The 8351-nt window shown below is 50.8% G+C and overlaps 1 protein-coding gene across 1 annotated transcript in view; it reads left to right on the top strand.

The window, feature by feature from the left end:
• Positions 1-7524: 7524 nt before the first annotated feature.
• The window catches only part of LOC149449760 (alpha-2-macroglobulin-like protein 1), a 128671-nt gene continuing 127844 nt past the window's right edge, over positions 7525-8351 (top strand). Inside the window, exon 1 of the mRNA XM_089692746.1 lies at positions 7525-7603. The gene's annotated coding sequence lies outside the window, so the exon portion shown is untranslated. The remainder of the gene's footprint in view (positions 7604-8351) is intronic.

The following is an 8351-nucleotide window of genomic DNA, read 5'->3' as shown; positions in this document are numbered from 1 at the left end:
CATTAAGCTCTTGCCTTTGTTGAGTAGTAAGTTGAGGAAGTGTTATGCGCTCTAAAAACTCTCGCATGTTAGAGTCATCAGAAGACACTTTGGTAGAGTAGAGAGTTTCATAAAAAGATCTAAATCCTTGTAAGATGGAGGGGGTATCTGTGACCAATTGATTCGAGGGCAGTTTTAAAGCAGTGATATGAGAGGACGGTTGCAAAGCTTTGGCAATCATTGCCAGCATATGACCTGTCTTTTCCCCCGCTTCAAAGAAGGCCTGAGAAGAAAAAAAAACTTTATTTTCAGCATGCTGAAGTTGGACAGTGCGCAAAAACTTCATCCAGTAGCATTCTTCTCACGGAAACTTACCCCTGCGGAGAATAACTACGACATTGGGGATCGAGAACTACTGGCTATCAAGACCGCATTAGAAGAATGGAGGTACCTGCTGGAAGGTGCCTCACACCCCATTCTGATATTCACGGACCACAAGAACCTGGAATATCTGAGGACTGCCAAACGTTTGCGCCCACGACAGGCAAGATGGGCATTGTTTTTCTCGAGGTTCCAGTTCCACATCACATACAGGCCGGGATCAAAAAACACGAAGCCAGACTCGCTGTCACGCATGTACGAGGACACCAAGGAGATCCCAGTACCTGACACTATTCTGCCTGCAGGAAACTTCTTGGCCCTCCAGACCAACCTTCGCTCCGAGATAATGAAAGCGTCCACAGCCATGTCTACCCCCGATGGGGCGCCCCTCCAGAACAAGGGGGGACTCCTATGGAGGGAGGACCGGATCGTGGTGCCGGAGGAAGCCCAAATCCTAGTCTTGGGACATTGCCATGACCACCCGATGGCAGGACATTTTGGCCCGGTCAAGACCCTGGAACTTCTCCGACGTTCCTTCTGGTGGCCAGACATGGCCAAGGATTGTAAGAGTTACGTGGGCTCCTGTGTCATCTGCCAGCGGAACAAGCCTTCAAGAAATAAGGCGTGGGGCCTGCTACGTCCATTACCAATCCCTGAACGGCCCTGGCAGAAGATCTCTATGGACTTCCTAGTCGAGCTCCCACCTTCACTGGACCACACAGCAATTCTCGTGGTCGTGGACCGTTTATCCAAGATGGCCCATTTCGTTCCGTTACGGAAGACTCCATCGGCGGCCGAGACGTGCAAGTCTTTATTCGAGAGATTGTTAGACTGCATGGGGTCCCCGAAGACATCGTCTCGGACCGAGGGGTGCAGTTTACCTCGAGATTTTGGAGGGCATTGTGCAAAGCTCTGGATATCAAGCTATCCCTCTCCTCGGCATTTCACCCTCAGACCAATGGTCAGACCGAAAGGACCAATCAGACCCTGGAACAATACTTGCGATGCTACGCATACGGAATTCGCGTATAACAACGCTTGACATTCAGCAACAGGGCAGTCCCCGTTCTTCTCCAACTATGGGTTTCACCCTGTCTTCCTCCCGGATTTAGTCCCGGAATGCCCAATTCCAGCAACACAGGATACACTAACCTTAAAAAACTACAAGAAGCCATCAGTCGGGCCCAAGAAGATTACAAGAGGGCTTTTAATAGGAAGCGAAGAGGGGATCTGGTGTTGCGGCCCGGAGAGAAGGTTTGGCTGGCTACAGCTAACTTGAAGATGCTCTGCCCGTCAAAGAAGTTGGGACCTAAATTTATAGGCCCTTTTTGCATTAAGCGGATGGTCAATGAAGTGGCCTATGAACTTGTTCTCCCTGAGACACTCAAGATTCACCCTGTCTTCCACGTGTCCCTGCTGAAACCGGTGGTCCCTGATGCCTTCCCGGAATGGGAATCCAGGCCCCCGGAGGCCATAACAGTCGAAGAGGAAGAAGAATTTGAGGTGGAGACAATCCTGAAGTGCCGACGAAGGGGGGGCCAGACCCAATTTCTCATCAAGTGGAAGGGCTACGGCCCTGAGGACAATTCATGGGAACCAGCCCATAATGTCCATGCACCCAGACTTGTCCGGAGGTTTCTTTGTGATCACCCGTGGTGGAGAGATCGGGTGGGCATCCGGAGGTTGCTCGTAGGGGGGGGGCAATGTCATGGATCCTCTCGATCCCCGCTGCGATGGTCCCGGCGCAGGCGCACTGCACCGCCATGTGCGGGGACACGGGCACTAGTTCCAGGCCAGCCGCGGCGTTCGAGTTCGCGCATGCGCAGTAGAAGCCGCGGCCGCCCGCTGGGCACCAATGGCAGCGCAGGGCGGGATATTTAAATGTCCCTGTGCTGTCATTTCAGTGCCTTCTGGTCCTACCTGTATCCTGCGAATCTGAACCTGTGCCTTGTAAGTTATTTGACCCGATTGCTCTTGACCTGCTGATTTCTCCTGCCCAGACCCTTGCTTTGCCTGACCTCTCTTCCTGAATGCCCCTCATTAGATCTGACCTACTGTTGCTGACCTGGCGTGTGACCTGACGATTCTCTGCCTGCTCCCTTGTACCTTACCTCCCTCTACGTTACCAACTCGGCCTGTCTGACTTCGCACTTGCTCAGCCATCCATCCATCCCGTCGGGGTCACCCGACCTCCTTACATTTGGCTCTCCCTGGTTGGAGCCCCTGGCTAACACCCCTACCACTGACAGGTGTGCTCAGTAGTGGCGACCTGGTCCCGGGGTACTACAAGTCCATCCCCACCATCAGGGGCCCTGGTGAACAAGTACCCTGGGGCTTAGACTCCGCGCTCTGGGCGCGCCTGACCAGTGGAGTGCTAGTGGTGCCGTCCAGCGGTCCCTCACAGCTTCCCTAAAGAGATGGGTTTTCAGGGTGCGCCTAAAGGTGAGGAGGGTAGTTGACAGTCTGATGGATTGGGGTAGTGAGTTCCAAAGGATGGGGGAAGTCCTGGAGAAGTCCTGCAGTCGGGCGTGGGAGGTGGAGACCAGGGAGCTAGAAAGTAGGAGGTCTTGTGAGGAGCGAAGATTACGGGTAGGGTGGTATTTGGGTATCAGGTCAGTGAGGTAGTTTGGGGCAGCATTATGAATGGCTTTGTACGTCAATGTTAGTAGTTTGAATGTAATGCGTTGGGCAATCGGGAGCCAGTGGAGGGAATGACAGAGGGGGGTGGCAGAAGCAGAGTGGTTGGTGAGGTGGATGAGTCTAGCCGCTGAGTTCAGGATAGACTGCAGAGGGGATAGTCTGAGATGAGGTAGGCTGGTGAGAAGGGAGTTGCAGTAGTCCAGACGTGAGATAATAAGGGAGTGAACGAGTAGTTTAGTAGTATCTGGGGTTAGGAACGAATTTTGGAGATGTTGCAGAGGTGGAGCCTGCATAAGTTTGCCAACGATTGGACATGGGGTTGGAAGGGCAGGTTTGAGTCTAGAGTGACACCTAGGACTTTGGCTTGTGGGGTGGGGCTGATGGTGGCATTGTTGGTCGTGATGGAGAGGGTGGGGGGGCACACGGGCTGGGGGGAAAATCAGGAGCTCGGTTTTGGAAAGGTTCAGTTTGAGGAAATGGAGCGACATCCAGTCTGATATGCCGTTCAGCAGGTGGGTGATACGGGCGGAGACTGAAGGGGTGAGTTGAGGGGTGGAGAGGTAAATTTGCGTGTCATCGGCATAGAGGTGGTAGTTGAAGCCATGGGAGTATATCAGTTTGCCAAGGGTGGAGGTGTAGATGGAGAAGAGAAGGGGCCCGAGGACAAAGCCTTGGGGGACCCCAACAGAGAGGGGGAGAGAGGGGGAGGTGGTAGCATTATAGGCAACACAGAAGGAGCGTTGGGATAGATAGGAGGAGAGCCAGGAGAGAGCGGAGTCTCTGATGCCAAGGGAGCGTAGTTTATTAAGAAGGAGGGGGTGGTCGACTGTGTCAAAGGCTGCGGAGAGGTCAAGGAGTAGGAGGACTGAGTAGTGGCCATTAGCTTTTGGCGGTTAGCAGGTCATTAGTGATTTTGAGTAGGGCGGTTTCGGTGGAGTGTAGGGGACGGAAGCCAGACTGTAGTGGATCGAGGAGGTTGTTGTCAGTGAGGTGGGCGCTTAGGCGATTGTAGACTAAGCGCTCAAGCAGTTTGGAAGTAAATGGCAGCAGGGAGATGGGTCTAAGGTTGTTCAGGTCAGTGGGGTCCAGGGAGGGTTTTTTGAGTATGGGGGTGATGTGCGCGTGCTTTAGGGGGGAGGGGAATGCGCCAGTAGAGAGGGAGAGATTGAAGATATGGGTGAGGGAGCATAGGATGGAGGAGGAGTGTGACCAGAGGAGTTGTGTGGGGACCGGGTCAAGGGGGCAAGTGGTGAGGTGGGCTTCTGAGAAGACCTTAGTAACCTCCTCAGTGGTAGCAAGGCTGAAGGAGCGGAGTGTTGGGGAGGTTATAGTGTCCGGGACGTTAGGTGTGGTGGGGGGTAGGGCGGTTGCGAGGTCAGAGGAGGGGAGAGTTGATGGGGTTATAGTGGGAGGGAGGCTAGGTGGGGAGGTAGGTTGAGCATTGGTGATGTCCTTACGGATTGCGTCGATCTTATTTTGGAAATGATTGGCAATCTCGTGGGCGGTGAGTGAGGTACTGGGTCGGGGTGGGGGGGGGGAGAGTAGGGAGTTGAAAGTGGAGAAGAGCTGGCAGGGACAGGTGGAGAGGGTGTTGATGAGGGTTACGAAGTAGGCTTGTTTGGCGGCTTGGAGGGAGGAGGAGTAGGTGAGGAAGACGGATTTGTAGAGGGAGAACGCTCGAGGGGATCTGGTTTTGCGCCATAATCACTGGTTTTGCGGTCGGTGTCTAATGCTACGTGTGGTTAGAGGTGCTAAGGAGTCTAAGGCAGCTGACAGTGAGTTGTTATACTCAGTAGTGGCCAGGTCAGGGCATGACAGTGGAAGAATACTGTCGTACAGACGGTAAGCTGCAGAGTGGAGAGGGGCCGGGTTCAGGTTGCGGAGGTTACGGCTGGTGATGGTTTGACGTTTGGGGGGGAGGCGTTATAGGACAGGGAGATGGAGAACGTAATGAGGTTGTGGTCAGAGAGAGGGAAAGGGGTGTTTGTGAGGTTGTGGAGGGTGCAGAGATGGGAGAAAACGAGGTCCAGGGTGTTCCCATTGGTGTGGGTGGAGGACTGTGTGCACTGCATGAGTGCAAAAGAAAAGGTTAAGTGGAGGAGTTGGGATGTAGCCGGGTTGTTGACATTGATGGGGATATTGAAGTCTCCAAGGATGATGCTGGGTAGCTCAGAGGAGAGGAAGAAGGACAACCAGGCGGAAAAGTCGTCAAGGAAGCAGAATACGGATCCAGGAGGCCGATAGATTACTGCAATCCTCAGAGGGGTGGGAGAGAAGAGTCGGATGCAGTGGGCCTCGAAGGAGGAGAAGGATAGAGAGAGGGGGTTTGGGAGGACCTGGAAGGTGGTCAGTGGTGACAAGAGCACGCCAACCCCACCACCTCTATGGCCGCTCGGTCTGGGTGAATGGGACCAGACAAGACCTCCATAGGAGAGTGCCGCAGGGGAGGCGGAGTCAGTGGCTTGGATCCAGGTTTCTGTGGCTAAGAGGTTGAGGGAGTGGGAGATAAAGAGGTCATGCATGGCGGTGAGCTTGTTGCAAACCGATCGGGCGTTCAGGAGTGCAACCGAGAGTGGAAGGGTGGATGTGGGGAGGAGGGGGACAGGTACAGTATAAGGTTGAGGGGGTTGCGGCGGTTCGTGGGGGTAGGAGGGTGCCTAGTGAGTGAGTGAGGTGGTGAGGGACCAGGATCTGGGGAGATATCCCCAGAGGTTAGAAGAAGAAGTGTGAAGAAAGTAAGATGGGAGTGGGATGTACACGAGTGCACATGCCTTCCTGTCCTGGTGTTTGGGTCAGCAGGAGAGTAAAGTATCAGCAGGAGGTGATGAGAGCAGTAGTAGGGAGATGGTAGCAGTGAGGGGGAGATGTACAAGTTTTGAGGTGGAGCAGAGGGGTAAAGAAATGAGATTTTGGGAACACGAGAAAGTAATATAAAAAGGAGGAGTAGAGGGGACATATTAAAAAGGTACACGGAGTGGGACTTAGACTTGTAAGAGATGTTTCCCGGGGTGTTTGCTTGCAGTCTGTCCAGCGTGCAGTAGAGTTTCTTGCTGTTGTTGTGTCTTCCTGCTGCTTGACTTCTCCTGCTTTAGTTCAACTGCTGTGTTTAACTGCTTCTTAGCACTCCATCAACGCAGCACTCACGCAATGCAGCACCCCCATCAGAGACTGTGCCCTCCCATCAGTGATGTCCCCCCATGAGCTGATTTAAATTTTTAGGGAGATGCTCAAATGAACATTTGAAATGAATATTTTCACCCCTTGTATCTCCATGGTGAGTTGTCGTCTAGCAAGGTGGAGGATGATATCTCTATCCCTATAATGTCAAAGTTTCAGTAGAAAAGGTCTGTCAGGGCCCCCCAGTGGAGTAGGTCGGGGTGGGACCCTATGGGCTCTCTCCACAGAGAAAAAAGGTGTTAGATTATCTTTAATGAATGTATTAAGTAATCAAGTCTTGATAAATTCCACAGGATTCTTTCCTTCGGCTCTCTCAGGCAAGCTTACCAGGCGAAGGTTGCTCATGCGTAGGCATTTCTCCACGTCCTCCAACCTGGCCAGGTGCTCAGATGTTTTAATAGTGTTAGAACGTACATCTTGTTGCGGGGGGGGGGTTCATCCTCCAATGCGCTCACCCTACCTTCAATGGCGGTCGCCCTTTCTCTCATCTTTTGCATATCATGGCTGATAAACAAAATGACTTCTTTCATGCTTTTAAATTCCACAGTAAGCTGTGTGAGCAATGTGCCATCAGTGTAGACTGCTGTTAATATTTCTTTAAGCGATGGTTCTGGAGGTTCAGGAACATCTGCATGGCCGTCAGTGGGGACTAGGAGAGAAGGTACTCACTGTACCGGAGGCTGGAGAGGGCACTGCAGAGGCCTGAGGGAGCTGCACCAAGAGTCCCGAGGAAGGAGGCCGCTGTGCCCCTGAGCCAGAAAGAAGTGGGTGAGATTTATCCCTACAGGAGTGGGCAAACTTGCTAAGCTTCATCATTCTGGAGGTCTTCAGCCGAGCGCTGAGGGATCAGGTCTCCACCATGTTGGACAGGCTGTGATGTGGTATCCCCCTCTACCTTCTTCCTTGTCATGTTCTCAGCGCTCCAGGGTAATGGTGGCAGAGACAGGATGTCAGCCGGGGCTGTGCTGTCGGTGATGCAGATAGGTGTAGCCTAAATAGAGGTCTCAAGGCAGGATAAATGTCAGGATGTTGAAGGAGCTGTGCAGGAACACAACCGCTCACATAGACGGCTAAGGCACGCCCCAGTGTTATCATTTTTATGTGAAAATACAACTCTTTCAATGAAGTCACCTTTTTTAATATTAATGAAAACAAAATATTTAAAGAAATTATTTGCAAGTGCCCTATTCCCACGCAAGACCTGTAATAACTGGTTAGTGCTTAATGAGTATTTGTTGTTCAGTGGCCAATGCCCTCACAGCGAACCCAGCTTTCAACAGCATAGGAGGGGAATGTGAAACATACCAAGGCTGTGCTAAACTTATACACAGTTATTCTAAGCCTTTCAGCCCTGCACAATGGTGTCCTGGGTGCTGTGTGCGGGTCTAGTCCTCCTTCACATCTCCTGCTCAGTGGAAGCCAAACTGTGAGTCATTTAATATTGTTTTAGTATGCAAGTGACAACCTTGGGTATGTTACACAGGTTCTAGCTGTGTATCCTTTTATTCAGCCATTAAATGTGCACATTTTAAAAACTTGTGGTACATAATATGACAATTACAGTCTGTTTAGCTTCTATTTGGAAGAACGGGCATTAATTAGAACATAACTATGTCGATTTTTCTTCCCATTAACCAGATAGAGGCTTTTGCTCCGATTCTTTGTGCATTAGCATGATCAACTGTACAAAACACATCAAGGTTTCTTGCATAGATCATGTTAACACCTTTTGTATTATATATCTATCATCTCAAAGTTTTACGAGTGGAAATTGTTCTTTGCTATAACGATCATTTTTTCAACAATGATAAAAAGAAAATAACAAGTGTCATGATGTTATCGTAGTTTAATGAACCTATAGCCTGAATCCATCTGAAATGTTCAGTAGCTGATCATCACTGATCCTTTGACAGCCACAGGATGTGAGCATTCATAATGCATACACACCAGTCTGAAAAAGCAATACGTTTATTCAACAATGCAGTTGAAAGAGCAGTGAGTGAACCAATAAGGCATCAATAAATTTAAAATAATTTCCAAAAGGCTGCTATAATTTGCCAATTGATCTTTGCATTGCTTAACCATTTAAACTTGAGAGCACATTCATATTTAGGCATTATAGTGACATGTATTAAAACACATATTTTGCCATACATTACCATGCATGGGAATAT

This window comes from Staurois parvus, unplaced genomic scaffold (assembly GCF_062004578.1).
Source record: "Staurois parvus isolate SC_StPar_1 unplaced genomic scaffold, SC_StPar_1.0 ptg000604l, whole genome shotgun sequence".
In the NCBI taxonomy this organism is placed as follows: domain Eukaryota; kingdom Metazoa; phylum Chordata; class Amphibia; order Anura; family Ranidae; genus Staurois; species Staurois parvus.
This window is presented reverse-complemented; position numbering and strand designations above follow the sequence as displayed.